At 48.4% G+C, this 26503-nt stretch overlaps 1 protein-coding gene across 10 annotated transcripts in view; it reads left to right on the forward strand.

Moving 5' to 3' along the window:
- The window catches only part of Hivep3 (HIVEP zinc finger 3), a 405958-nt gene that overhangs the window by 244018 nt on the left and 135437 nt on the right, over positions 1 to 26503 (forward strand). For 8 of the 10 annotated variants that reach the window (XM_070017191.1, XM_070017193.1, XM_070017194.1 and 5 more), the window contains one exon: positions 24687 to 24766. The exons of the other annotated variants lie outside the window; for them this stretch is intronic. The gene's annotated coding sequence lies outside the window, so the exon portion shown is untranslated. The remainder of the gene's footprint in view (positions 1 to 24686; positions 24767 to 26503) is intronic. 10 annotated transcript variants of the gene reach the window in all.

The following is a 26503-nucleotide window of genomic DNA, read 5'->3' on the forward strand; positions in this document are numbered from 1 at the left end:
CATGTGGCCTGCTGCCCAGAGCAGCCAGGAAGAGACCAGCAGGCCCCAGGGGCAATGACAGAAAAGATGACCAGAGATCAGCCTGAAAATTTACTGACACCAAATTTCCTCTCTGTGACTTCTCAGCATGCTGTGAACTGCTCTGTTTGTGAAATGGAACTTCTTCCAGGTCATTTATCCTGTTATGTATTTAGCACCTGCTGTGTACCAGGCCCAGGGCTGAGTTGTAGAGATGTGTGTGAATCAGATACTAGAGGCCAGGAAGCCTGATTCTGGGGGTGCCCCCGACTCTGTGGAGGGTAGGAAACCTGGGTGTCCTGTCATCTCCCACTCACCTCAGCCCTGCCTAACCCCAACAGGGACCTGTGAAAAAGAGAAGTTTGGGGAAAATATAACTTGGGGTGCTTGGGGGAGGGGATTCTATTGAAGGGCACAGGCCTGGATGGGAAGGGTTGGGACCTGATGAGCAGAGCTTCCTGATGCTGGTGCTGTGTGAGGAGAACCAGGCAGAGCTGTGTGAGGGGATGGGTCAGCTGAGGCAGGGAGCAACAAGAACGATGGCAGATATCATCTGACCAGGTGAGGGTGTCCTGGGGCACCACCCCCACATAGGACAGCCCTCCCCTGCCTTTCTGTGCCCCTAGACTAGCCCTAGTGACCTTTACTTAGTCACCTTCCCTGGCACCTCTGCCCTCCATATTCCATGCCTGGGTGGATGTGTCGCCCTAGGTCTCATTAACACTACATTAACACAAGTTAACACTACTATCTGGTAGTTAGTGCCTCTCTCTGCCAGTTAACCCCAACCCCTCCTAGCTAATACTACCTCTACTAGTTAATTCTGCCCTCCTTGCTTTCTTGAGTCCAAATCCAGGATCCTTCATTTTCCTACCTGGGCTCACCCAGTGGCCCAGCTGCGTGTGGCTGTCAGACTTTTCCATGTGCTCAGACCTTCTGGAGCACCAGGCCCCTCCTCTCTTGTTGATTCTGTATGTCCTGAAGACTCTTCTTGGCCTTGCCTTGTGTTGAACCTGTTCCATAGAGAAATTGTCCAGCAATAGGAACCTTTGTCTGCCAGTATTTATTGGGCATGTTTTCATCATTTATTACTTGAACCATTTCTATGCATCAAGAATTCAAAAGCAAATTGGGCATTGGTGGCTCATGCCTATAATCCTAGCTACCCAGGATGCTGAGATCTGAGGACTGCAGTTTGAAACCAGTCCAGGCTCTGCACCTCACAGAGGAGAGAGGTGGACAGCTTCTCCTGGTGGTTTTGTTTGTTGGTTTGGTTGGTTATGTTGGTTTTTGTTTTTATTTTTATTTTTGCACCAGTACCATGTTCATTTTGTTTCTTTTTATCTTACTATTTACTTTTTTTTAAAAAAAGAAATTAATTAGCTGTACAAAGGGGCTTTAATTCCAGAAGTCATGTTGTGACTGTAATGTCACCGTCACCCCTTCCGTCATTCTCCCCCATCTTGCCCCAGCCCAGCCCTACTCTCAAGTTACATCATCCATTTTTAGTTAATGTCTGTTGAATATAATGACTGTATTTGCTCACTTTCTCCCTCCAGTGGAGGACAGCACTGTTTCTAAGATGTTCCACCTGCAGGAGTTGGGCCCCTGCTGGGCTCCATGAACATCCTCAGGCTCTTGCCGGGAAGCCTCAGTTCATCCCTGTTCTCATGAATGGGGCTCAGACCTGCAGAGACTTTCTCCTTGCCTTTGTCTCACCCCCCACCCCCAATCTCCCACCTGTGGAGTCTAAGTGCCCGGAATCCTGGCTTCCCGCCATGCTGCCCACATCTCACTTGGGATCCCTCCCCGGGTAATTAGGACCATTAGAGGGCTGCTAATGCCACCTGACCTCGGGCCTGAGATGGCCCTGCGCCGGCTGCCTATGCATTATTAACATGCAGAGAGCATAAGAACCCCTGCCGTCCTGTGCATTAGTTTGTAGCACCTGTAGGGTTCCCCTGGTGGCCAGTGAAGCCTCCTCTGGGTCTGCTCATGCCCCTGCCCCTACCCCAGCAAGGTCAAGCCCAGCTCTGCCTCAGTCCTCAGTGTTGCCTGGAAGCTGGCTGCATGGCGCTGGGCTCAGGACCACCCAGGCTTGGGAGGGAGGCAGTTACCTCTTGCCTCTGCAGGGGAAGAGATTGTCTCCCAAGTGACAGAGGTAGGAGACCTGTCAAAGGGCCCATTTGAAGACCTACTTATACCACTCCCACAGTATACCAAACGTGCTCTTTCTGAGTTTATACTTTTTCCTTTTCTTTTCCTTTGATTTTGGCAGTACTGGGGCTTGAACTCCAGGATCATGCTTGCTGGACAAGTGCTCTATCCCTGGCGCTGGACTCCTGTTCTTTTATTTTTAGTTTGTATTTCAGATAGAGTCTTGAACTTTTATCTAGGTTGGCCAGTCTCCTATCTTGATCCTCCTCCTTCTGCCCTCTTAGTAGCAGGTATTATAGGCAAGCTCTACTATTACTGGCTTCCAAATACATCCTTTTACTGGGGAAAAATGATATATTTAAAATATAATTTTGTTTTTAAAATTATGTACAGTGAGCAACTTGTAAGATTAAGGACCAGCTGTGATTTGTCAGTGATCACTGTGTTCAGGAATCTTGGCAGAACAAGCATAGTGACCTGAGTGGGAAGTAACAAATCAGGTCGATTGATTGTTTGAACATATGAACCAAATATCAATTTTAGTCAACAGTTTTTATATTTGGAGAGAAACCATTTTCTTTCATACTTCAAACGTTTTTGTAGGCCCATGAGCCCATGGAGACTGAGGTGGAAGGCAGACCTGGGATGGAGCTGAGATTTGCACACAGATCAGATTCTAGAGCCAGGGTTCCTTGCTCCATGCCAGCTGCTCTGGAATCAAGACCTTCTGCCCATTGTAAGATGGAAATTTCCAGACAGAATCTAGCAGACAGCTGGCTTGGAAGGGGTCTGTGGACAATGTCCTTGAGGGGCTTGGATGTCACTCTCCAGCACTGTGGCAGTAGGTGGCATTTATGAGGTACTTATGATGCTCCAGCCTATGACACACCTGCTTATCTTTGTTCCCCAGCTACCTCTCCTTGGGCATAAAGGGATCAGGAAAACTCCTAATGGCACAGAGGTAGCAAGAGGCCACAAGGGGATTTGAACAGGGAGAGTGAGGCTTCTAGGCATCTTGCTAAGCTACCTCCTTGGAAGGCAGAAGGATTAGGGCAAGTTGGGGGTGTGTGTGGATTTGGCCAGTGCACTGCACAAGTGCCCAGAGCAATGAAGGAGAAGAGATGGGGCCATTAAGGGACGATCAAAGTAGAAGGTGAGAGTGAAGGTCACCAGGTCTGAGCTGACTGGAACCTTCTAACAAGCAGAGCTGTCCACTGCTCTGGTCACTGGCAATCTGCAGGGAAACATGGAGTCCTGGTAGGGGTTGAAGGAGAGGCCAGCTCCTGATCCTGTAGAGGCCTGTAGTGACTTGACTGCAGAGGCAGAACTGAGTACTTTCTCTGCCTTTCCAGGACAACCTTTATGTGGCCCAGATAGTTCTATATAGGAAGCACAGACAGATACCTGTCTCTGGCCAGGTATGAGGCCCAGTCCTGAAGGAGAGACTGCAGGCAGAGAGAGACATACAGGCAGGGCCTGAGGGCACAAAATTGGTTTGTATATGCGTGTACATTTCTAACTAGGGTGTTTTAAATGTGTCATTTTATTTTCTCCTGACATCCTGTGAGGCTGGCTTCCTTGTCCACCTCACAGATAAGGAGGATCCTGAGGCCTAGGGGGCTGAGCAGATGTCTAGGGCTGGTTGGGCTCTCAGACCCATTCTGAAAACCATGTCTGCCTTCCCACCATTGGAGAAGAGGCAGGATGACAGATGACAGCCCCTTCCTGTCCCTGACCATCCGCAGCCCCGCCCCCAGCTGAGAACTGCGGCCCAGACAGCCTGGGGGATCCCAAGGCAGGGGGAGAGACCTGGAAGGAACAGAGAAGATGGAGTGAGGGCTGGGGGGGGGGTGGAGAGGGGGACGGGAGACACTGCCAGAGGAAATGAAAGCAGCTTTGAGAAAAAGGAACGAGGGAAGAAAAGCAGAAACTAAACAAGTGACAAAGAAAATGAGAGTGTGTAGAGGAAGTGGCCACCAGGCACGGTACCCCTTGAGGAATCCCCCACAGACCAGAGTTTCCTCTCCTCTCAGAGAACAGGGGAGGTGACGGGTCAGCTGACCAACTGCTCCCTGGTCACCGTAGACCAGGGCACAGAGCAGCCTGGCAGATTTTGATAGGAGGACCTCATCCCCCACCCCACCCCACCCCCAGCCCAGGAAGGAGCTAGCAGGCCTGGGGTGGGGGTAGGTAGGGGAACAACACAGGCCTGAGCCCTGGCTGCAATCCTTTTTGTGGCATACTTATTGGTCCTTGCTAGACCTCAGTTTCTTATCTGTAAAATGGGTCTCACTGCTCTGAACCCACAGAACTTTTGGGTCTGTTTGCTGTGACAATGTACTTGTCTGGGGCTCCAGGATGGGGGAATCCACTGACCAACTGCTTAGACAAACATTTACCCAACTTTTCCTGGTCCCTGGCCACCCTCTGCGTTGTTGATTTTTGAGTCGAGTTAAATAAGGACTGGTCTTGTTCCCAGTTAGATGCTGCACACATTCCCTGCTTCTTTACCCAGCTCTCCCATGGTAGCTGTGTGACCCCAAGCAGGTGACTTAGAGCAATAAGTCTCAGCCTCTTAGTGCTGGATGAATGGGCGGGGGGCAGTGCTTAGTCCCGCCAAATGTCAGAACAAGGGCACAGGGACAGCAGGAGCAAAGGCAAAGGGGACAGGGCACAACGGGTGGTAGATGAGGCTGACATGTCATCATTACTCTAAGGCCTCACTGACAGTGCAAGGTCAACCCTTCTGCAGCCACATGTCCACATCCACTGGGGCAGCCACTGTCAGCAGACCAACTTGGGGAAGTCCCCTGCAGGGGGCTCATTTCCTGTGAGCGGGTCTGGTCTGGGATTCCAGCAATGGCAGCTGTGGGGGTGAAGGTGTCACTAAGGCCAGCTGGGTCCAGAGAGGCTGTGACCCACTCACTGGCTACTCAGGGGCTCATTTGCATAGGAAGCAGCTGTGGCTCATGGGCCGCTCACTGCTGCTGGCCTTCATGTGGCTATGGTCACCCTCTCAGTCATGACCCTGCACTGGCTGTGGGTTACTCAGTTCTCAGCCATGTGCCTCTCTTCTGTACAACCACAAATCAAGTCTCCAGTCCCATTCACTCAGGGCTTTCCTGTACTGGCTCAAGTATGAGTGCCCTCCATAAAATGGGGGTTAACTTGCCATTTTCCTCCCTGGTGGGTGTGAGAATGAAATGCGGTGAAGACTAGCACCCCTCCTCCTATCCTATCTACTTCTGCATTGCTTGTGAAAGAGAACTCCCCAGAACCCTGGACATCAATTACCCATCTGCAGAAGGAGGAAGAAACAAAGCATGGCCCACGGGTGGCTCAGCTCAACCTGGCTGCCTCATCCCCTCATTCTGCCTTCCGGTACCGCCATCCCGGGCTCGAACCGTCTTCCCAAATTCACTCTTAGGAACAGACCTGGTATCAGTCATTGAGCTTTGAGTCTGAACAAGCATCCAAACACTTCAAGGCTGGATGTTTCATAGAGGAATTCTAAGCCCCTCATTCCCAGCGTCCCACCCATTTTACAGAAGGAAAAAGAAAGAAGAGAGGCAGAAGGAGGGACTTGAGCAGGGTCACTGGGTTTATATGCAGCAGGCCTGAGTTTGAGACCAAAAACTGTCCTGAATGCTGTGGATCTTGGGACCTCCTAGTTGCGGCTTCTATTTCTCTGGTTCTCTCAGTTTAAGGGGAACTCGAACCCAACCTGATTCTGCAGAGCAGTGCAAGGCGTGGGAGCCTGGGGTGGGGAAGCTGTGTTAACCTAAGGAAAAGCATCTACAGAATAAGGTACCTGGTCTTCCCATTGGGATTTACCTCTTTTCTATGGGCCTTCAGGGGGATGTCAGGACCCTCCTGCCCTCTCTCCTTCCCTTCTTCCCTCCTTGCCTCCCGTCCTTCCTCCTTCTTTTCCTGTCCCCAGGTCATTCATGTGGAAAGGACATGTTTCAACTCAGGGAGGGATCTGTGTAGAATCTAGACCTCTGCCCAGGCAGACAGGTAAGGGACAGTCACCCATTTTTCAGGGTTGTTGAGCATAGCCTGGAACTCTTGTAGTGTCTTCCTGTCTTCAGGGTGGTTGAGGAGAAAGAACAGAGAGGGTCTCTCAGTTTCTCTGGGGGTTCCTGGGGGATACTGTATGCTGGCTTGCATATCTGTGCTGTGTGTCTTTGTTCTTTCATTCCTGGATGCAAGCTGCTGAAGGAACAGGGGTTGTGAGTGGCAGGCAGCAGTTGGGGCTTGGATGGTTCTGGAGAATTCCCAGCTCTCCCCTCAGTGTTGTTAGGCAGGTCACACACATATCTTGTGAAGCTGGATTGTCCTTTGGGGCCACAGGGCAATTCAGGAGGAAGAGATGGCCCTGCTCTCCCACCTCTTGGCAGCTCTTCTTTGTGAAGAACCATCTTTCTCTTGACTTTGTCACTGGAGGTTTGTGACAGGCAACAGGAGACAGTGACTGGAGAGAGGGCCATAGGCAGTGGCTTCAGCCTGTCTGGAAACCTTGATGGTCTGAGGCTACTAGTGCCAATCCTCCGGTCTGGGGGGTGGGAGGGGTGTCTTCATATATGTGCGTCTGGGTTTCCGAGATGGTAAAAAGTGTTGAGTCCCAGGTTTCAGTTCCGTCTTTTGCATTTCTTGCTGTGGATCTTCGGGCAAGTCACTTGATCTCTCTGAACCTCAGTTTCCTCCTCTAAACTACTGAAACAAGCAGCTGGCCCACCCTTTCCTGGGTTGGGGTCAGATTGCTAGTGGGAACAGCTCAGAGGACATCACTGAAAAAAACAGTGGTGGAGACACAGGGAATCGACTTTGTTGTGGCCTTAGTGCTCATCTGCAGCTATTCACAGCCTTCTGCTAAGCCCTGAGCCTGATTCCTATCTTAGCCTGGTCCAAGCCTTGGCACTGTCCTGGCAAAGGAGCAGAGCTACCCACCGAGCCTTGAGCTCATGACCTTAGACAGAATCCAGCAGAATCAACTATCAGTGCAGACTCATAGGTGATAGGGGCACAGGGTGGGGGTGGGGTGTGTACATAGGCCCCTGGATTTCTTATCAGCCATCAGATGTCTAATGTGTCATAGATGTCCCTAGGTCACCCTCTCGCCCACCCCTAGCCCCCAGACTGACTCATCAGCTAGGAGCAGGAAGCCTCCAACCTCCACCAAGGGGCCTCTAAGAGATTAGGGGTGGCCAGATGTGCACTGAGCCTCCTTAATGTAAGATCGAGGCTAGGCTCTGTTCCCTGGCCCTCTGTTTTCTAGGCTGACAGTGGTATTCTCTAGTGGGCATTTCTACTCACTTCAGTTGGCAGCAGCAGTAAGAAAGAAAAGCTCCTTGATGCCCATCCAGGCCCGGCCAGCCCTTCCATGCTCTCCTGGGGATCAGCCTTATCAACCGTTCTCAGAGGGGGTGCCAGGGGTCACCAACCAGAAGGAAGGCACCAAGAAGACATGTGTGGAAGCTGTATTTGCAGAGTGAGCACGTACTTAATGTAGAGATAAGCTTGTTGATTTGCAGTGGCTTGGAAGGTGAAAAGGTGCTAGAAGGCCTTGTTAGCACACACTCCATTCCACTCCCAGGTCACTGCTACCTCATGTTAACCCAACAAACCTGAAGAGAAGACTCCTATTTAGACCACCACCTTCTGGGATGCTGCGATCCCAGAAGAAACCAAAGTCTGTGAGAGGTGATGACATGTGAAGGAAGTTGGGAAACCTATTTGCTCTCTCTCTCTGAAGCCAATTCCATCACTGGTCCACCAGTCTTTAGAATAATCTGATTAATCATGTTACTCTCCAAACTTGACCAGAGAAACCTACAGGAGGGCTCATCTGATCCCCTAGCCCTCACTCTGGGCCCTAAAAGCTTCAAGGAGATGCTCCATGGCTAAATTCAACCTCTCTTCCCAATTGGCAGCAAAGAACAACGTTATTACTTATAATTATCTTGATTTCATGTTTTCCTCCCCTTGGCTCTGCTCAAGTTCTTGGCACCTGCTCTTTCTTGAGTGCTAACGAGTGCTCGCAGACGCTAAAATGAAGTGCGGTAAGAGGCAAACAAATCTAACGAGATGGATCCGAATCAGCCAATTCTGCAGAGTTTCAGGCACATTTTTATGGTGTGTGCACATGCACGTGCTCGTGCATGTGTGTGGCTACAGCTCTAGGCTATGCTGCATTTTCTGCTGGTGAAATTCCCCCTTCCCAGGTTTCATCAAAACTCAGAAGCTCTGTGTTTCAGGAAGCTCCCCCAAGAATTCTATGCTTTCCAATTACCACAGTGCAATGAGCCTGGGTACACGGCACAGCAGGGGGGTTCCTGGAAGGGATGATACCCTAAACTCAAGCATTCTCACTGACACTTTTGGCCTTGCTTCCTCTCCTGCTCCCAAACGATAAGTCCTGTCTGCTCCACATCTGGCAGGTATATCTTTCCTTCCATTCCCACTTCCAACAGCTGCACTTCACCTGGATTTTTATAGCTGTTTTTTTTCTTTTTTTTTTTTTTAGGGAATTAATCCTTCTCCTTATTAATAAGTTTTTTTTAATTGTGAAAATACCATACAGAGGGGTTACAATTACAGAGCAAGGTAATGAGTACATTTCTTATCAAGCATTGTTGCCTCCTCCTTTGTTTCCCCTTCCCATCCCTGCCCTCCCATGTCCACCCCACCCCACCACCCGCCAAAGTTATAAAGTTCATTTTTTGATATAGCATCCTGTACATCTCATTGTTGCAATGGGTCCACCTCTAACCCTATTTAAACAATTTGTTTTTTCCCTTCCCCTCCCCAAATTATACCAACATCAAATACAGTGAAAATAGGGGTTATACTGTGGGGGAGGGACATACAAAACAACAAAAAAAATCACCTTACAAATATGTTAGAAACAATAGCAAGAAAGCAAAACCATTTTAGTCCTTATCTTGGGGTTCATTTCACCTAACATCAACTTATCTGACCTTTTCTGCTTGTCTCAGACATATACTAGTTATTGCAAATAAGGGAAACCATGGGACCTATGTTTCTTTGGGCCTGGCTTACTTTACTTAATATAATTTTTTCCAAATCTTTCCATTTCCTAACAAATGGGGCAATGTCATTCTTTCTGATGGAGGCATAGAATTCCATTGTGTGTATATACCACATTTTCTTGATCCATTCATCTACTGAGGGGCGTCTGCGTTGGTTTCATATCTTAGCTGGTAAATAATGCTGCAATAAACATAGTTATGCTGGTAGCTTTATTATGCTCCTTTTTGTGATCATTTGGCTAAATGCCCAAAAGTGGGATTAGGGATAGGGGAGCTCTATGTGGAGTCTTTTGAAGAACCTCCATACTACTTTCCAAAGTGGTTGAACAAGTTTACACTCCCACCAACAATGCAGTAGGGTTCCCTTCTGTCCACATCCTCGCCAGCATCTGTTGTTATTAGAGTTCTTGATTATAGCCATTCTAACTGGGGTGAGGTGGTATCTCAGTGTTGTTTTGATTTACATTTCTTTTATGGCTAGAGAGGTTGAGCATTTCTTCATGTGTCTATTGGTCATCCTTCTTTCCTCTTCAGAGAAGGTTGCTTCTGCCACACCCTTCCAACATGGGCCCCATGGTAAACCAGAGGGATCTTTCTAGAAAATAAATCTGGACCCTCTCATCCCCTATATGCTCCCCATGGCTTCCAAGATCAAATACTGGATTCTCTTAGGGCCCTTAGATCTTCCTTTCACTCTTTCCTCTCTGCAGTGATCTCACAGCCAGACACCCTGTCTAGCTGCTGCTGCTTCCGTCTCCAGCTTCTTTGTAAATGTGTCTCCCTCTACCCAGAAACCTGTGATTTGTTGATTTTCCCCTCATTATATAAAATTTCTTTTCTTTCTGTTTATTTTAAGGTCAGAGACCAGAACGCGAACTCAGTACCTGATGCTTTTGCCTTCATCCCCATATTACCCAAAATGTGATGGCAATTAGAAAACTTACTCAAATTTTTGATGTTTTTATTTTATTTTCCCTAAATTTTGAAAGGTTGTACAAGAGGGTTGCAATTTAATGCACGTCTACCTAGGTGTCCAGTGCTTCTTGATCAGTCACCCTCCTATCATCCTTCCCCATCCTGTTTTCCCTCACCCAGACCCATTTTACACTTCCCACTTCTTTGTTTCTGTTTTTGTTTTGGGGGTGGGATGCTGGTCTTAGCGTTCACACTCCACCTAGGCACTGTCCCTGAATTTCTTTTACTCAAGGCAAGCGTTCTACCAGTTGAGCTATATCTTTACTTCTGGCTTTTTTGGGGAGGAGGGGAGTAGTTTATTGGAGACAAGAGTCTCATGGACCATTGTGCCCAGGCTGGCTTGGAACCACGATCCTCAGATTTCAGTCTCTTGCTCTGGGTCCTTGCTCTGGAATAGATGGATGTATCCCTCTGTTAGGGGACAGAGTCCTCTTTCCCCAGAGGCAGCACAAGAGGGGCATGAGAAACACAGGCTGAAGCCGCCTGCCCAGGTTCCCAGCCCAGCTGTGGTCCCATGAACAGCAGAGCAATCATGGGTGCCTCAGTTTCTCACCTATTCCTTTGTATTATTACTGCAAGTATTAGATGAGTTAATGTAAGTAAAAGCTCTCAATAGAGCCTAGCACATTTGCTACTTGTACTGGTAATTAACCAGTTCAGCTGCTTATGAGCTTTTTCAGAATTGTGGTGCCAGTATTTAATATATTATCAACCCTTTTAACAAACTTTTCAACATCTAATGCCATATGCACGGTGTCATAATGAAGATCGCTAGAATTTACTCCGCTTGCTTCACTGAAAATTAACATGTTCCAAGTCCCAGCTCCCATACTGCTCTCCCCCCTCAGCTTCTGGCACCCCCACGTTCTGACCTCTGCTTCTCTGATTCTGTTTTAGACACCTCATATAACTGGACTTGTGCAAGTATCTGTCCTTCTATGATTGCTTTATTTCCATTTGTATGTGTCGTGTCATCTACATTTATCTACATCACATGGATTTAGAGGCTAAAAAGTATTTCATTACAGATATAAATTATGTTCACACACATATGTACCCTATTTGTGAAATGACTCAATCATGAAAACCACAGCCTCTCCCCTCCTTCTTTTGTCCCTTTAAGCGTTGTTCAAGGGGCCCAGACACCACCCCTGGTGTCTTGAGTTTGTTAAACTCAGAGAATTCCCTGGCCACTCTGACCAACCTCTCAACCTCCAGGTCTGAGGTGGAGGTCCAGCAGGATGTTTGAGAGTGGCCATGGGTAGGAATAGGACCCAGGAAAGCCCAGTGGCTTAAAATGGCTAGAACTGCAGCTACTGAGGATTAGCCTCTGGAGTACGGTGTGGCAGTGCCCAGGCACCCTCCACAGTGTGAGTCCTTGTGTGGCTAGGAATAAATCACTTCTATTCTTGGCCTGTATGACTTAGGGTAAGAGACCTCCTGGCTTTCTGGAAAGGACAGGAGTGCTGGGAGTGGCAGGCAACAGGTCAAATCATAACACACTCTGATGTTTAACTAGATATAATATAGATATACTACATAAAACCTTTTTTTCTTATTTTCCTATTTTCTCCTCCTCCTCCTCCTCCCTCTTCCTCTTTCCTTCTCTTTTTTCTTCCTCTTCCTCCTCCTCCTCTTTCTCCTCCTCCTCCTCTTCCTCCTCCTCCTCCTCCTCCTCTTCCTCCTCCTCCTCCTCTTCTTCCTCCTCCTTCTTCTTTGAAGTGTGAATACAAGGCTTCCTGTTTACAAGTCAGTACCATATTAGTAGAACCATGCCCCCAGTCCTTTTATTCTTCAAATAGGGTCTTGTGTTTGTTTTGGCTGGTCTGGACCACAATCATTTTACCTATGCCCCCTGGGTAGCTGGGAAGACAGTACACACTACCAAGCCTAGATTTTTATTGGTTGAGATGAGGGTCTCAAGAACTTGGCTTTGAACTTTAATCTTGCCAATGTCAGCCTCTTGAGTAGCTGGGATTACAGGCATGAGCCATCATGCCCAGCTTGGCAAGAAACCTCTTGGTGATCCCCATCCCCATGTTGATGCTGGTGTGAATCATGTACCCTGCTGGTACTGCTATGAGACAGGTGAGACTGGGGAGGAACTCTGTGTGTCTGTCTCCACGCCTGGTCCCCACATGATCTCTCTCAGTTATTATGGTTTTTCTCCCTTCCCCCAGAACAAACATCTCCAGAATCCCAAAGGTATCCACTGAGCCTGGGCCTCCTGGCAGGACCAGGGATCCCCAGAGCAGTGGAGCTCAGGAGCATCATGCAAGCACCTGTCTTTCTGTGGTTGGTAGGATTCACTTTGCATGACAACTCAAGCAGGCCCCTTCCATATTAGGGGCACACCCCTCATGAGGGGAAAAACTGAGTCACAGGAAGGAAAAAATGACGCACTTGGGCTGCCTCAGCTTTTTTTAGACAGGTGAGTTATTCCTGTGAATGAAGGAATGACTGTTGGTACAAGGTAACTATGAAGTGTGGACACAGAAAAACTTCTTGCCCTACTGCCCTGCTCCATCTTACTTCCAGCAGAGCCGCCCTGTTGTTTAGCACCCAGACGTCCAGGCCCCTAGGCCTTGCTCGGTACTTGACTTCTCTTGAATTCTGTTCCATAGAGGAACCAAACCAGCTTAGCCAAGTCCTCCCCATCCTTCCAAGCTCCTCCTGCTTCCCCACTGCCAGGAAGTCCTCAGGCACCTGATTACCCTTTGTGGTGACCATGGCCACACAGCATATGCTGGAATATACTTCCAGCTGTCTGACCTCTGCCTCTCATTCTATCAAGAGTGTGTTTATCACTCCCACCTGGCATGACTCTTGCTTTCCAGTCTCCCGACAGGTCCTGGTCCATCAAGGCTAGTTTTTTCCCAGCCAAGAGAGAGGGTTAGATACAAACCCTGACCCCTAGCCCAAATCCGTAGGGCCTTCTCTCCTTCCCTGTTAAGTCTTGGCTCCTAGTACAGTAGGATTGCTAGTGTCCTTGTGTGCTAGGTTCAAGGTCTCATGGCTATAATTGTGTGTGTGTGTGTGTGTGTGTGTGTGTGTGTGTGTGTGTGTGTGTGTGTGTGTGTGTCAGAGAGGGGAACAGAGACAAAGACAAAGAGAAAGACAGAGACAGAGAGATAGACAAAAGGACAAGGAAGAGCAAAGGGGTAGAGGAAGGGAAGTGGAGAGAAGAGGGCTCACGCAGGCTCTTCACACCCTGCTGATATCCCAAAGCATCTGAGAACAGCCCTCATTCTTACCCGCTGACGTGTCCCAGTGACCCCTTATTGATGCTCAGCCTACTAGTGGGGCCAGGTTAGCTGATCAGATCCCAACATATCTCAATTCTGTCATCTACGAAAGAGACTACAGGAACCTTGAGAGCCCACAAATATTTACAACTGCAAGTGCTTGGGACAAACATTTGCTAAGTATTCAGTTGGTGGTAGATGCCCTATCAGGCCCATTTTACAGAAAGATCTCAGGACCTAATATGCATGAATGCAGACCCACAGACAGTTTGTCTGGACCCAGGCCTATGCTTACCTCTACTCCCCTTCTGTAAGGCCAGCTAGACCAGGAGCCTGCACTCCTGGGTAGAAAGTCCCAGTCTCACCACTATGTCATATAGGGACATTCATAGCCCTAAGCCTGTTTCTCTTGCTTTAAAATGGACCAACTGGATATTTCCAAGGCCCTGCCAACTGTCATGTGACATCATTTTGATGGTCCTAGGGCCTTGAACCTGCAATGTCCAGCAGCCATGCAGTAGTGGAGGAGTCGTGAGCCAACAGGCAGACAACTCTCCCCTGTGGCCTTGCTTGCCCATGACTCCTGCTAAGCCTCCCACCCAATTTTAACCTCTCTGCTCTCCAAGATCCCTACAGTCAGACTCAGAAACTCACCAGGCTTATTCCTCTCTCAGAGCCTTAGCATTGCCCTCTTTCTCCACCTGAAATGCCCTTACATACCTCCCTTAATGTCCTGGGACCTTTGTTCAAATGCCATCCTGCAGAAACCCCATCCCTACCCCAGCTACAAAGTTCCTCCTACCCCCATCTCTACACACATTCTCTTCTTTGCTTTCTCTTTTCTCTCCCAGTATTCTACTACCTGACAATATTTCTTTATTCAACTGCTGTCTGTTTCTTTGGCCTATAATTGAAGTTTTATGAGGACAGCATTTTGAATGTCTGATTCAATGCCTTAGAACAGTGTCTGGTCCAGAGAAGGTACTTAGTCAATATTAGTTGAAGGCAAGAGAAGGGAAAAGAGGAGGTACAATGTAAGTTTCACAGTTTGACCCCCCCAAGTGCTGCAGTAGTAGGCAGCTAGGGAAGGAGAATCCTGCCTGGGACAGGAAGAGGTTGGCATTGTCTGTCTGACCAGTCCAGGCTTCTGAAAACTGCTTTGCATGTCCCCCGGTCCTGTCCAGCTCCCCCCACCCCACCACTGGCTTCCCATAAGAGAATACACCCCCCTCCCCAGCCTGGGATTCATGTGCTCCTTCAGCCTTGCCCAGATCTCTGACCTCTCCAGCCTACTGTTTCCTGGTGCACCATGACCCATTCCCTCACAGGTGAGGGTGCCAGGCTATCTGTTCACAAGGCCATGCCACCACTTCTGGTCTGGGCCCTGCCAACTCCAGCCCATCTCTCCTACTTCCAGAGAGTGCTTAAGAATCAACACACAATGGGCACCCCTAGCCTGAGGGATGTTCTTGTAAGCAGGCATGGGCGAGTATAGACAGGGTGGTCCAACGTTCCCTCTATGTTGGTTCTGGGAGGGCCAAGGACAGTGATGATAAGGATGCAACGTGAACTATCCTGCCTTAGCCAAGCTCCTTTCCCTCTGGCCCAGACTCTTGTGCCAGCCCTGACCCCATGGGCACCTGCCACCTCATTGAGCTTCCCACAGGTCTGGAAGATCTCCTCTCCAATGGGTCCTCCATGTTGGATATAGTCCATCCCACAAGTCTGTGATCTTTCCTAGACTCTACCCAGGCTTTCCTGCCTCACTCAGGCTATTCCCTCTGCCAATCCTTTCTGTTTCCTTCTCATCCTTATACTTCCAGTGCCAATGGCACCTCTCCCTTTGGGCTCCCCAGAGCCCTCAGGTGTGACCAGCAGTCAGAGGCCCTTGCTATCTATTGCCATGTGCTGGCATCTCTCGCTTCTGCCACTCCTTGTTTATTTATGTGGTGCCCTTGTGGTTTTTGACTTGCTTGGCATGGGGAAATGCTACGGTTAAGTTTTCTCCCTGGGGATGCACTGAGTATAGACCATGCCATGTGGCAGGCCTGGTACCATATAAGCTTCTGTTTATGGAAGCCTAGCCACAGTTTCAAGAGTCTGTTGTTTCCTCTATAATGAGACCAAGGCCCAGAAATGCTACGGTTCTTGTTGGAACCATATAGCAGTATGTGACAAGGCTGGTGTGGGGACCCGCTCTGGCTGATTTCAAAGCTTTCTACCACAATGTGTGACAGAGGCAAAAATAGCAGATAGCATTCTAAATCCTGGCTGGCAATGAGCCACCTCGGGCATTTGTTTGTCTTTTTGCCACCTCGGATTTCCCCTATCTCCTATAGGTGCTACCATCTCAGTCCTGGCAAATAGCTGACTGATGTCTAAAGGCCTATGGTTCTCCCCTGTCCCTTCCCAGGCCTAGCATGGATCCCTTTCAAGTCACCTGGGGCTCAACCTCATGTGCATTTCTCTCCAGGATCCTGTGGGGAGGAGGGCTCCCCACATGCCTAGGGCTGCCAAACTGACTCCCGCCCCTGACATCCAGGCTACAGATCAATAAGCCCATATCCTTCCCCTCTCTCTTGGCCATCTGTTTTCCCTGGTGATCCCCAGGGAGTCTGCCAGTCTGGCTGAAAGCGCTCAGGTTGAAGAGAAGAAGCTATGTGGGGGCCATCTGTTTCAGAAGGTGCATCCAGCTGGGGTTCCACAGCTGAGGGGACCATCCTAGGTGACAGGGGAGTGCCGGGAAGGGACAATAATCAGGGAACTAAGATTTACCTTTACCTTTAGACTCATGGTACACCCAAGGGATGGAAGGTTGGCTTTTGCTTGGCTATATCTCATGGGGAAAAGTGCCAGAGAGAGCAGGGAAGATGGTCTGAACCTTCCTTGCCACCCCCCAACTCCTTTTAAAACACACACACACACACACACACACACACACACACACACACACACACACACACACACACTTAAAATTGGGTTGCCAGTGACAACCTGGCATATCATCTTCTTTTTATATTATTCTTAGCCTCTCTGTTGCCATAGCAACTGAACAATGCTTTTTAAATATAGCAGTTAATTTTTTTTTCAGTTTCAGCAACAAAGTTCTGGTGCTGTCCAGAAGGCCCAGGGCTGCTTTCTCTCCAGAAGGGGTGGGAAAAGCCCTTCAAGCCTGTCTCCCCACAGGTCAGTCCCAAAGTGTGAGCTGAGGCTGGTTGTCGTGAAGCTGCCTAAGGACCTTCTGTGTTCCCTGTCATGGCCACCCTTTAGAACCAAGATGCAGTAGGCAGAACTGAGCCCTGGGTCCACATCTCTTCCCAGGCCTGGAAGCTCACATTTCCTCTCTGAGCTTGAGTCTCTTTGTCAGGTCCTAGGGAAGATAATATCTGCTGCGCAGATGCTGAGGAGCAGAAGGAGGCAAAGAGAGCATGGTGCCCGTGGGAAATACCACAGATGCCTCTCTGCCTCCCTCCTTTCTGCTCCCCCTCCTCTGTACCTTCTCTTCCTTTCTTCCTCACCTCCTTCTCCCTTTTTCCTCTTTCTCTTCCCCTCCTCCCTACTGTCTTGAATTATTGATGGTAAATTCCCAGCCAGTAACATCAGAGGGTTAAAATCCATAACCAGCCTCCCTCCAGTCTCCCCTCGGATCACCCTCCCTCTCTCCCTGAGTCGATGAGCTCATCACAGTCATAAATCATACATCACGGCTTGAGAACCCAGGCCCTGTGGTCCAGCGCCTGAACTGCCCAAGCAGGAGGCAGCTGTTCGGACTGACTGGCTCTGAAGCCATGAGCAGAGTAGGCAGCATTAAGTAGGAGTGTGTTTGGGGAGGGCAGCTGATGTGACAGCCTGTAGGCACCGCCCCCCCCCAGCCCTGTCAGGGAGCACTCCCTGTCTAGGGACTGGCGGCATTGTTTCCAGTGCACTCAGCTCCCCAGCACCCTCCCACCATCATCCTACGCTTCTCCCCAGACTTTGCCCACCCCCTCCACCTTGCTCATCACCCACTCATTTCTCTGCATCCCAGAGCTCAGCATGGCGGGCCTCAAAATGACACACAGGAAAGTTTCTGATGCTCAGAAGCCCTTGAGAACATGCCCTGAGCTGCCCATCCAGTTGTGAGTTCTTCTCACTGGAGGGTTCAACTAGAGATAGACCCTCCAGGGGCCGGGATGTTGTGGGAAGGATTATCGGTGACAAATTGAGTAAGCGCTCATCTCAGCCTATCATTCTGTAATGGAAACAGTCATACTGAAGTCACCATATAATTTTGCAGAACCCTGAGTACCAATTATTATCCTCATGTACCAAAAAAAAAATCAGTTAAGTTGTCCGGGATCACTATGAAGCTGACTCTGAATACTCTGTTCTTTACATTCAATTTTTCCGGTGGAAGAGGCATGGGTTTATTAAGCAGCGACTAAGTCCCCCTAGCTCCATGCTCAGAGACCTGCTGAAGGCCAACGCTGATGTCTGGAAGCTGACAGTCTTGTAGAATTGCAAGGAAGAGGAAAGACTGCTCTAAGTTGGTGTCCGGGTGGGGAAGGGGAGAAGCTGATGCAGGATGGGTAGGTGCCTGTGTAGTCAGACCAACTGTGGGACATGGGCTTCTGTGGACATGTCATCTCTTAAATTATTAAATCCTCTTCAGGAATGGCTCTGTGTCCACTTTTGACAAATACTGTGCTGGGGGGGCGGTGGTCAAGGTCATACAGCTTGGCAGTGGAGGGCCCTCCTGTGACTTAACACCAAGACTGCCACAGAGGAGAAGCTGGCGGAAGGAGAGAAGACTACCCTACAGTGTCCAGATTCTGGGGCATCAGTCCAGTCTCCATGCAGTCCCAATGCCAGTCCAGCTACGAGGTAACAGTTGAGGGTCCTAGCTCTGGCACCCAGCCCAGCAGAGTTCCCTAGTGCTTTCCTCCTTAAAGGCAGACAGAGGCTGGGGGTTGGGGGAAGCAAATCATGCTCAGAGGAGAACCTGTAAAACCAGAGCTGGGGCAGGACCTGACTTCATTATTGGTTCTCTGGGACTCTGAGGCAAATCAGCCCAGCGCCTGAACTTGTTTCCCTTCTCACTCAGAGGACATAACATCCATTCTCCTGCCTGTCTCTTATCTATCTCTTATACCAACATTAACTTGTCATCGGCCTAAAACATCAGCTAGCCCCGGGTACCCACCACCCCCTGACCCTGCTTTATTTTTCTTTAGAACACTTACATTCTGATGTTGTGTTCTGCACCTGTAATGTACCTGTCACTGCCTTTCCCTGCCATGAGACTAAACCCCATGAAGCGGAGAGGAGACTGTGCCTGGCACAAGTGAGCACCATCACTTGTCACTGGATGCAGTAATTGCATGTGTCAAATCTGTCGCCCGCATACACTGCTGAGGTCCCTGTGGTACAGCACAGAGGAGACTGGGCTGAATGTTGAAGCAGGGATTAAAACTCACCTCCCTTACACTTCAGTTTCCTTGATCTATACATGGAAAGGATGCTCACAATCAAGGCTTATTCAATACCCTCCCTTGGTGATGTCCCGGGATTTGTGGCTTGCTGGCTGGTGATTCTGCACCTGCACTTGATGTGTGTATTCTGCTGTTTGCCACCCACTGCTCGTCCCAACTTCCAAGGTTGGTCACTGCCCAGAGCCTGCCTTCCCCCTTAATGAGCAATTAAAGACTCAGAATAGCCCATTGTTGAGAATCAGGTGCTTGGACCCTGTATTTATCTCCAGCGTGCCACGTGTGTTCAGGCCCAGGCCAGCCATGTGGTGGGCATCATTGGAACTGCTCGGGCTGCAGGGACCATGTCTGGCTTCAGAAACAGCCATCCCTAAGGGGCAGCAAGAACTGGTGAGGAGCAGGATGGGAGGGAATCAGCCTTTACTCTCATGTATCCCCACCAAGGCCATTATTATTAGAGGCCATGTTATTAGACCTGTTTTATAGCTGGGAAGCCTAAGCTCAAAGATCTCACCTTCCTATGGACTTGCCTTGAGGTTATAGAGCTTCTGAGGGAAAGAGCTTGGATCTGAACACCGATCCTCTTCACATTCCCTGTGCAGTGGTGATGGTCAATCATCACTTGCCCATGGAGCCATAGCCCCAACTGCCGGCAAGTGAGCAAGAGTGGAACCATGCTTGTAGGTATTATGGGTCTACATTTGCAAACCATCTGGCTTTGTGGGTATCCCCATACCTGTGTGCTGTTCTCCTGATCTTGTCAGCTCCTACCTCCTCTTTGAAGGGCGTGACGTCTTCAATGCCTCAAGTGCTATAAAGGAGAGACCAGCCATGCCTATCACAGGACAGTCACTAGGAGATCAGCCTGGGGGTGGCCGAGCAGAATCCAAAGAAAAGAGCTAGCTAGGTCGCCACTCAGGCACCTCCTCTTGCCAGTTGTGTGATGTTTGAGAAGCTGGCTAATCTCTTGGACTTAGCCTTCCTAGCTGTAAAGTGGGAGTATGCAGGACTCTGCAGAGGTTCAGTGCCACCATCCATGCAACATTCTTAGCCTAGTCCCTGGCAGCAACCAGATGCTCGGTAACCAAATGCCAGCTGCTATGATGTCCCAGGGGCAGTGAGCATGCTTGGGGTATGAGGGTACACACCCTAAGGGAAGCAGAAACCAGCTTGCATGTGCTTTTAACATTTAGTGTTCCATGACTATAGATAATGCCTCATGGAATTTGCCTAGAGTTTTCTTTCTTTGACTTCTTCCCAGGAAAGCTAGAAGTGATGTGATGTGGATGTAGGTTTTCATCCAGGATCCAAGTGTATTAGCCTAGGCAAGTTTTCTTGTCTTTTTTTTTTTTTTTTTTGGTCCGGTCATGGGGCCTGAACTCTGGGCCTGGGCGCTGTCCCTCAGCTCTTCAGCTCAAGGCGAGCACTCTACCACTTGAGCCACAGCACCACTTCCAGCTTTTTTCTTTTTGCTTATGTAGTGCTGAGGGATCGAACCCAGGGCCTCATGCATGCAAGGCAAGTGCTCTACCACTGAGCCACCTTCCCAGCCCCTCTTGTCTTTTTAAACTGTCCAGTTTGTCATCTCTAAAAGGAAGAACAGAGGTTAAGTGCACAGGATGATCAAAAAGGCTCCTTCATACTGGAACCTTGCACAGTGCCTGGCATGCAGAAGCACTTCATGTGACTTTGTTAAGTTGAATTGCTGTGAATGCTAGGGTTTTCGGAGTAATGGGAAATAGATAATGTAGACATTTTGAAAAAGTGATGAATATATGTATCATTGCTACTGTATGATGGGTCCTAAAAGCAATGAGTAGGTGAATAGATAAATAGGTGAGTGGGTGGGTGGGTGGATGGATGGATGGATGGATGGATGGAGATTTGAAGTCCACAGCTTCAGCTTTGCACTTGTTAGTTAAGTGATCTTAATTCAATTCTGTCTCTATGGTTCATCTTCTTTCTCTGCAAAGGATTGAATGAGCAGCGCTATCCACTGGGGTTCACAGATGAAGAAACTGAAGCAAGAAAGGCTAGTGTATCCAGGGTCTCACCACTGCAGACCTCCTATGGAGGTCAGGGTACCCTCTGACCCTTACAGGCTCTGGTAAAGATAAAATGAGGCAAGGATATGAGGCTTCTGGCTTAGTGAATGTTCACTCCTTCCAATCAGCACAACAGTCCACCAGCCTCAAGGCTTGGTAGGGGCAGCTGAGAGCAGGAAGGGTCTGTAGCCACCACAGGGACTGGGTGGCCTACAGGCAGCTGCACGCCAGCTGGCTCCTGGCCCAGGCACTTAGGAGGAACTCCTGTGTACGTACATTCTGAGGACCTCCCTGTCCCTGAGAGGGCTGTTTCCCCAGCAGCCACCTCTCCTCTGAGAGGAGAGCCCACACTGGGGACAAATGGAAATTTTGCCTTTTCATAGCAGTCTGTTGCCCTAGAGGGCAGAGACTGAGCTACCTAACAGTTTCCCTGGAGAAGAACCCAAAGCCCATGAGAGGCAACACTGTAGCCTAAAATGAGCTGACCATCTAATGAGTTGCACTGGGGTCAGTGGCTGGGGTCCTTATTAAGCTCATTGTCACTTTTGACATATCCCATATATGGCATTTTGAGTAGGTGTGGGTATTCCCATTTTGCAGAGCAGAAAGCTGAGGCAAGTGCACAGCTAGTGAGTGACAGATGACCAAGTCTGACTCTGGAACCTGAAATCCTCACCTCTTGCCATAAATATAACCAGGCTGTGGACAAAAAGCAGCTTGGAGGAGCAGGAAGGGCTATGAGGCCTGGAAAGATGTCTCCCTTCACCTGGAGCTGCTGGGAATGAGGAGCTGGGGACCCTGAATTGCCAGGAGCCTGGTTCCAGCTCACCTCCCTCCAGGGGAGAACTGTACTCATTCAACCACCTAATAAATGTTTATTGGAACTCTTGCATGAGTCAGGCCTTATGCTAAGCAACTAATGTATCGTGAAGAATAATCATTACACCCAAGCCTTACTCGGTACAAGCTACTGTTCAAGGCATTGTAAATAGATTGCTCATTTAATCCTTATAGCACCACTGTAGTACCATCTTATTATAGACGAAGAAACGTAGGACCAGAGAGTTTAAATAGTCTGCCCAAGTTTCCATAGTTATTAAATGTCAAAACTAGAACTTGAACTCAGGCAGTCTGAGATCAGAATTCATATTGTCTAACTGTTTCAGTGCTCTTGTGGCTCTCATATTTCCTACCTTCATGGAACTTGGCTTCTTTCTTTTAAAAATGCACATTAAAATAACACAACAACTTAATTCCATTTTATTTGCTATGAAGCAGCTGGGCAATGAGAATGATTGAAAAGTGCTTGGTATCACGGGGCCAGCAGGAAAGGGTCAAAGTCATAGCGAAATGACCTTGTTGTGTGCAATGGGTCCATGTTATACTATAGCTTTGACTTCTGAGTGCCTTTGGCAAGGCCTCTCACTTTGCTGAGCCTCTGTTTTTTATTCACAAAATGAGTCATCGGCACCTATTCTGTCTCCCTTTTTGTGGTGGCTAAATGAAGTGGCAATAGGGACAAGATTTCAAAGTAGAAAAAAACACCAAGTAAGGGGTTGTTCTTGGAGTCATGTAAAAACTTAATGTCCATTTCATGAATGAATGAATGGTCCTAGCAGCTGTGCAGATTAGCTCTGTGAGTGACAAGTGGCCCTTTGGTCATCTGTTGGTGTTTATTGGAGCCACGACAAGTCTCTTTCTGCTTGCCAATACCCATGCTACTGTCCCTTGAGTTGTGCTTCCAAGACTGCTTTATCAATCATTCATTTGAGAGGCAAACCTACGCTTGACCATGGGGAAATGAGAATGAATCTGGAATGATCTCTGCCCTCCAGGCCACATAAGGTTCAAAAAGCCATAGTATTGATAATAACAGCATAGGCAATAATGGCCAGCAATGGCTAAGTACCAGCCACATGTCAGGTATTCTATTGAGATTTTATGCCTATCATTTTATTTAATCATCACAATTGTGTGAATCACTAAAAGTTCTGTGAATCATTTTACATACAGGGAAATAGATTTAGTTCGGTTAAGTAAGTCACCCCAAGTTCACACAACTCAGAAGTTACAGAGCTAAGCATGAATTTGAGAAAGAAGATGTAGATGCCTATGACTCTTACAATAGAAGAACTACTATACATCCTAAAGAGGGCCAAGGACAGGCCTCTTGGGGGCCAGAAAGGTGGAAAGAGGGTAATGATGGGGATGGGGATGCTGCCGTTGTTGGTCCTACTCACAGTGTTGATGATGGCATTCATAATGATGGTGATGGTGGTGGTAGTGATGGAGATGAGATGATAATGAGGAGGTAGGTGATAGGTCTAATGATGAGATGATATGATGGTTGTGATTATGTTTATGACAATCATTTGGTGCCTCTTGGCTAAGTATCTGCTTTGGGCTAAATCCTAACCTTGGGTGCTTTCTACGTTCTCATTTTATCCCTATAACATCTTCCTGTGTTCAGGATTATTCTCCATTTTACTCCTGAGAACTCTGAATGGCCCACTGCAGAGCTCATGCCCTGATTGAACCAGGCACGAGCTTCAGCAGGCCTTACCAAGAGCTGCCGCTCCTCCTGTTTCAGGAGTCCTGCAGGGCTGGCACCTCACAGAGGCCCCATAAATACCTGTTAAATGAATATTGAATTGATAGATCCTCCAGGGCACACAGCCTCAAGCCCAAGAGACATAAGTAACACCCTGAATGAGTGTGGTAGATGCTGTGATTACTAAAATACAAGTTAATTGTAAAACATTATGTTCATTGCAGCTTTTGTATTGTTTCTTCCTAAGTAATGCAGTTACCATTCAGAGATGATTTGAGAAATATTTTCACTTAAAAGAGGCCATACGCTGCATGCCAGTGGCTCACGCCTATAATCCTAGCTACTCAGAAGGCTGAGTTCTGAAGGCTGAGATTCAAAGCCAGCCTAGGCAGAAAATTCTGGGAGATTCTTATTTCCAATAACTACCAAAAAGCCAGAAATGGAGCTGTGGTTGAAGTGGTAGAACACTACCCTTGAGCAAACATAGCTCGGGACAGTGCCAGACCCTTAGTTCAAGCCCTAGGACCAACACACACACACACACACACACACACACACACACACACACACACACACGTACACACACGGGTGCGCACCCACATGTGCATGAAAACAAAGAGACCTACGTGCTGACAGTATTGACAGCACCCTATACAACAGGTTCAAAGCCCTTCATCCTGTGTCCAGCTAAGTGGGCCACTCTCCAAGCTGGGTGTGTGGAAGCTGGGGCAGAGTCTAACCTGCCTCTCTGACTAGAATTGAGCTGTCACTTTCAATGACTCCATAAGACATGAAATTAGCATCTAACGGCTTCCCAGATGGTCACTGGGTGCTCAAAGAAAGGAATAAATAATGGGAGAGTGAGTGATTAAAATAGATAGTTGAGGCGTTTTCCTATGGAGGACATGAAAGTGAGAATCCAGGCCTACAGCAGGCCTGGGGATGTCTGTGGGTCCACAGGGTGGGGGCCCATGATGTCCCACTCTGTGCTAAGGGTGACAAGGCTGTGGTCATATGGCCAGGAGAGAGAAGCATGGCTTAATGGGCAAGGGTGGTGGCTGGGCTTTGCTCTCAACAAGGCTGCGCTTCCCAATTTCTCCAATGCATTTTTCACACTCCAGGGGAAGTTGACAGATGGTGGAGATATAATATTCTCACTTCTCCACTTCCCACAGGCCTTCCCCAACACAGTCTTCGAAGCTCTTAGACATCTCTTGCACATGTCAACCATGAGATCACGGCTGCCTTCTGACAGGTAAGCTCCTCCCAGCTCCTCACCACACAGCCCCAAAACCACCAGGCCATGTCTTGTGGCCAGGCCATGAGATAAAGATGGATGCAGCCTTAGTTAAGAGAATGGAAGCCCAGGCTCCCCCAGACTTGAGGGGGAAAAAATTACTCAGACATCCATCATCCTATAGCTGGTGATTTTGCTAATAGCTGCATATAAGAATGGCAGAATCCTGGAGCAGGATCTAGGGAGCTGGCTCTGACCCCAGAGATGACTTTACCTGTCAGGAAAATTCCCAGCAAGCACCTGCCTCTCTGTGTCTCCTTCTCAGTTTGTAGGCAGAGACAGTGAGACTCAGAGAATGGGGCAGGCATTAAAGCAGCTAATGGAAGCTCCAGCTTCTGGGAGAGAGGGAGGGCAGTGGTCAGCATTACAGCCAGCTGCCTCTGCCCCAGGACTCAGCCTCCTACTTAATCACTCCACGGGCCTCCCACCCACAGAGAGCCCCACACTGGGCTGGATGTACACATGTGCTTGCTTGAAGGACGTGCATTCTAGAAAACCCTGTTTGAAGACAACCACCAGCCCCATGCCTGCCCTCTCATAGCCTCTCCTCTAGACATCTTTTATTGCCTTCTGGGCTCTGTGTTCTGTGCTATGCACTGAGACATAGTGCAAATGAGTCATGACATTACCTTCTAGAAACTTCCATTCCATCTGTAAATTGCTATAGAACAGTAAAAATCTGTGAAGCAGAATAGGGTATTCATGGAAGTAAAGTGGTTACCTATGTCTAAGGTTAACTTTAAGCAGAATTTTCTAGAAGGAAGGCAAATCCCTCCTTCTGTGAACTTGTGATTAGATCTGTTCTGTCTGGATTGATTGTGAAAATGGTCTAGAAGAGACAATTTGAAGGTGATACTTGAATTGGGCTTTGAAGGATGAGTAGAAGTTTATCAGGTACTTCTCTCCAAGAAAGAAAGCCCCATGGGCTGAAAGGACATCAAGTGCAAAGTTTCAGTGGTTAACACAAGACAGTAAAGGCTGGAAAAGGGTGGAAGACTCTGAGTGATGTGCTAGGGAGTTGGGATTAGATCTTGCTTGAAAGTCATCAATCAGCTCCTTGATTCTGAAAAGGGCCTCTGACTACAGGACAAGCTGAAAGCTAAGAGCAGGTGCCTAGTCCTAGAACCTACTGAAGCCAGACACCTGTAACCCAGGAGGCTGAGATTGAGAATCATGGCTCTAAGCCAGCCTAGGCAGAAAAGGCTATGAGACTCTTATTTATGATTAATGACCAAAAAAGCCAGAAGTTGAGCTATGAGTCAAATGGTAAAGCACTAGCTTTGATTGAAAAAGCTAAGGAATAATGCCCCAGAACCTGACCTTAGTTCTAGCCCCAGTACCAGCTTATGCACACACACACACACACACACACACACACACACACACACACACACACACACACACACACACACACACACACACACACACACACACACACACACACACACACACACACACACACACACACACACACACACACACACACACACACACACACCCCTACTGAATAACAATTAGGGGCCTGGAGCAGTATGCTGCTAGCCAGCTAGCCAAAGTCACTCCATGCCTGAAGGCATTCACAATTTAATCATTTTTGTATATTTACTGTAAATATGTAATTTATGGTTTCTTGTGTTTTCTTCTGAGTACAAAAGTAATACATATTAAGAAAAATTTGACCAGGCACCAATAATT

Source organism: Dipodomys merriami, unplaced genomic scaffold (genome assembly GCF_024711535.1).
Source record: "Dipodomys merriami isolate MVZ:Mamm:240054 unplaced genomic scaffold, mDipMer1.0.p SCAF_121, whole genome shotgun sequence".
Lineage (NCBI taxonomy): Eukaryota > Metazoa > Chordata > Mammalia > Rodentia > Heteromyidae > Dipodomys > Dipodomys merriami.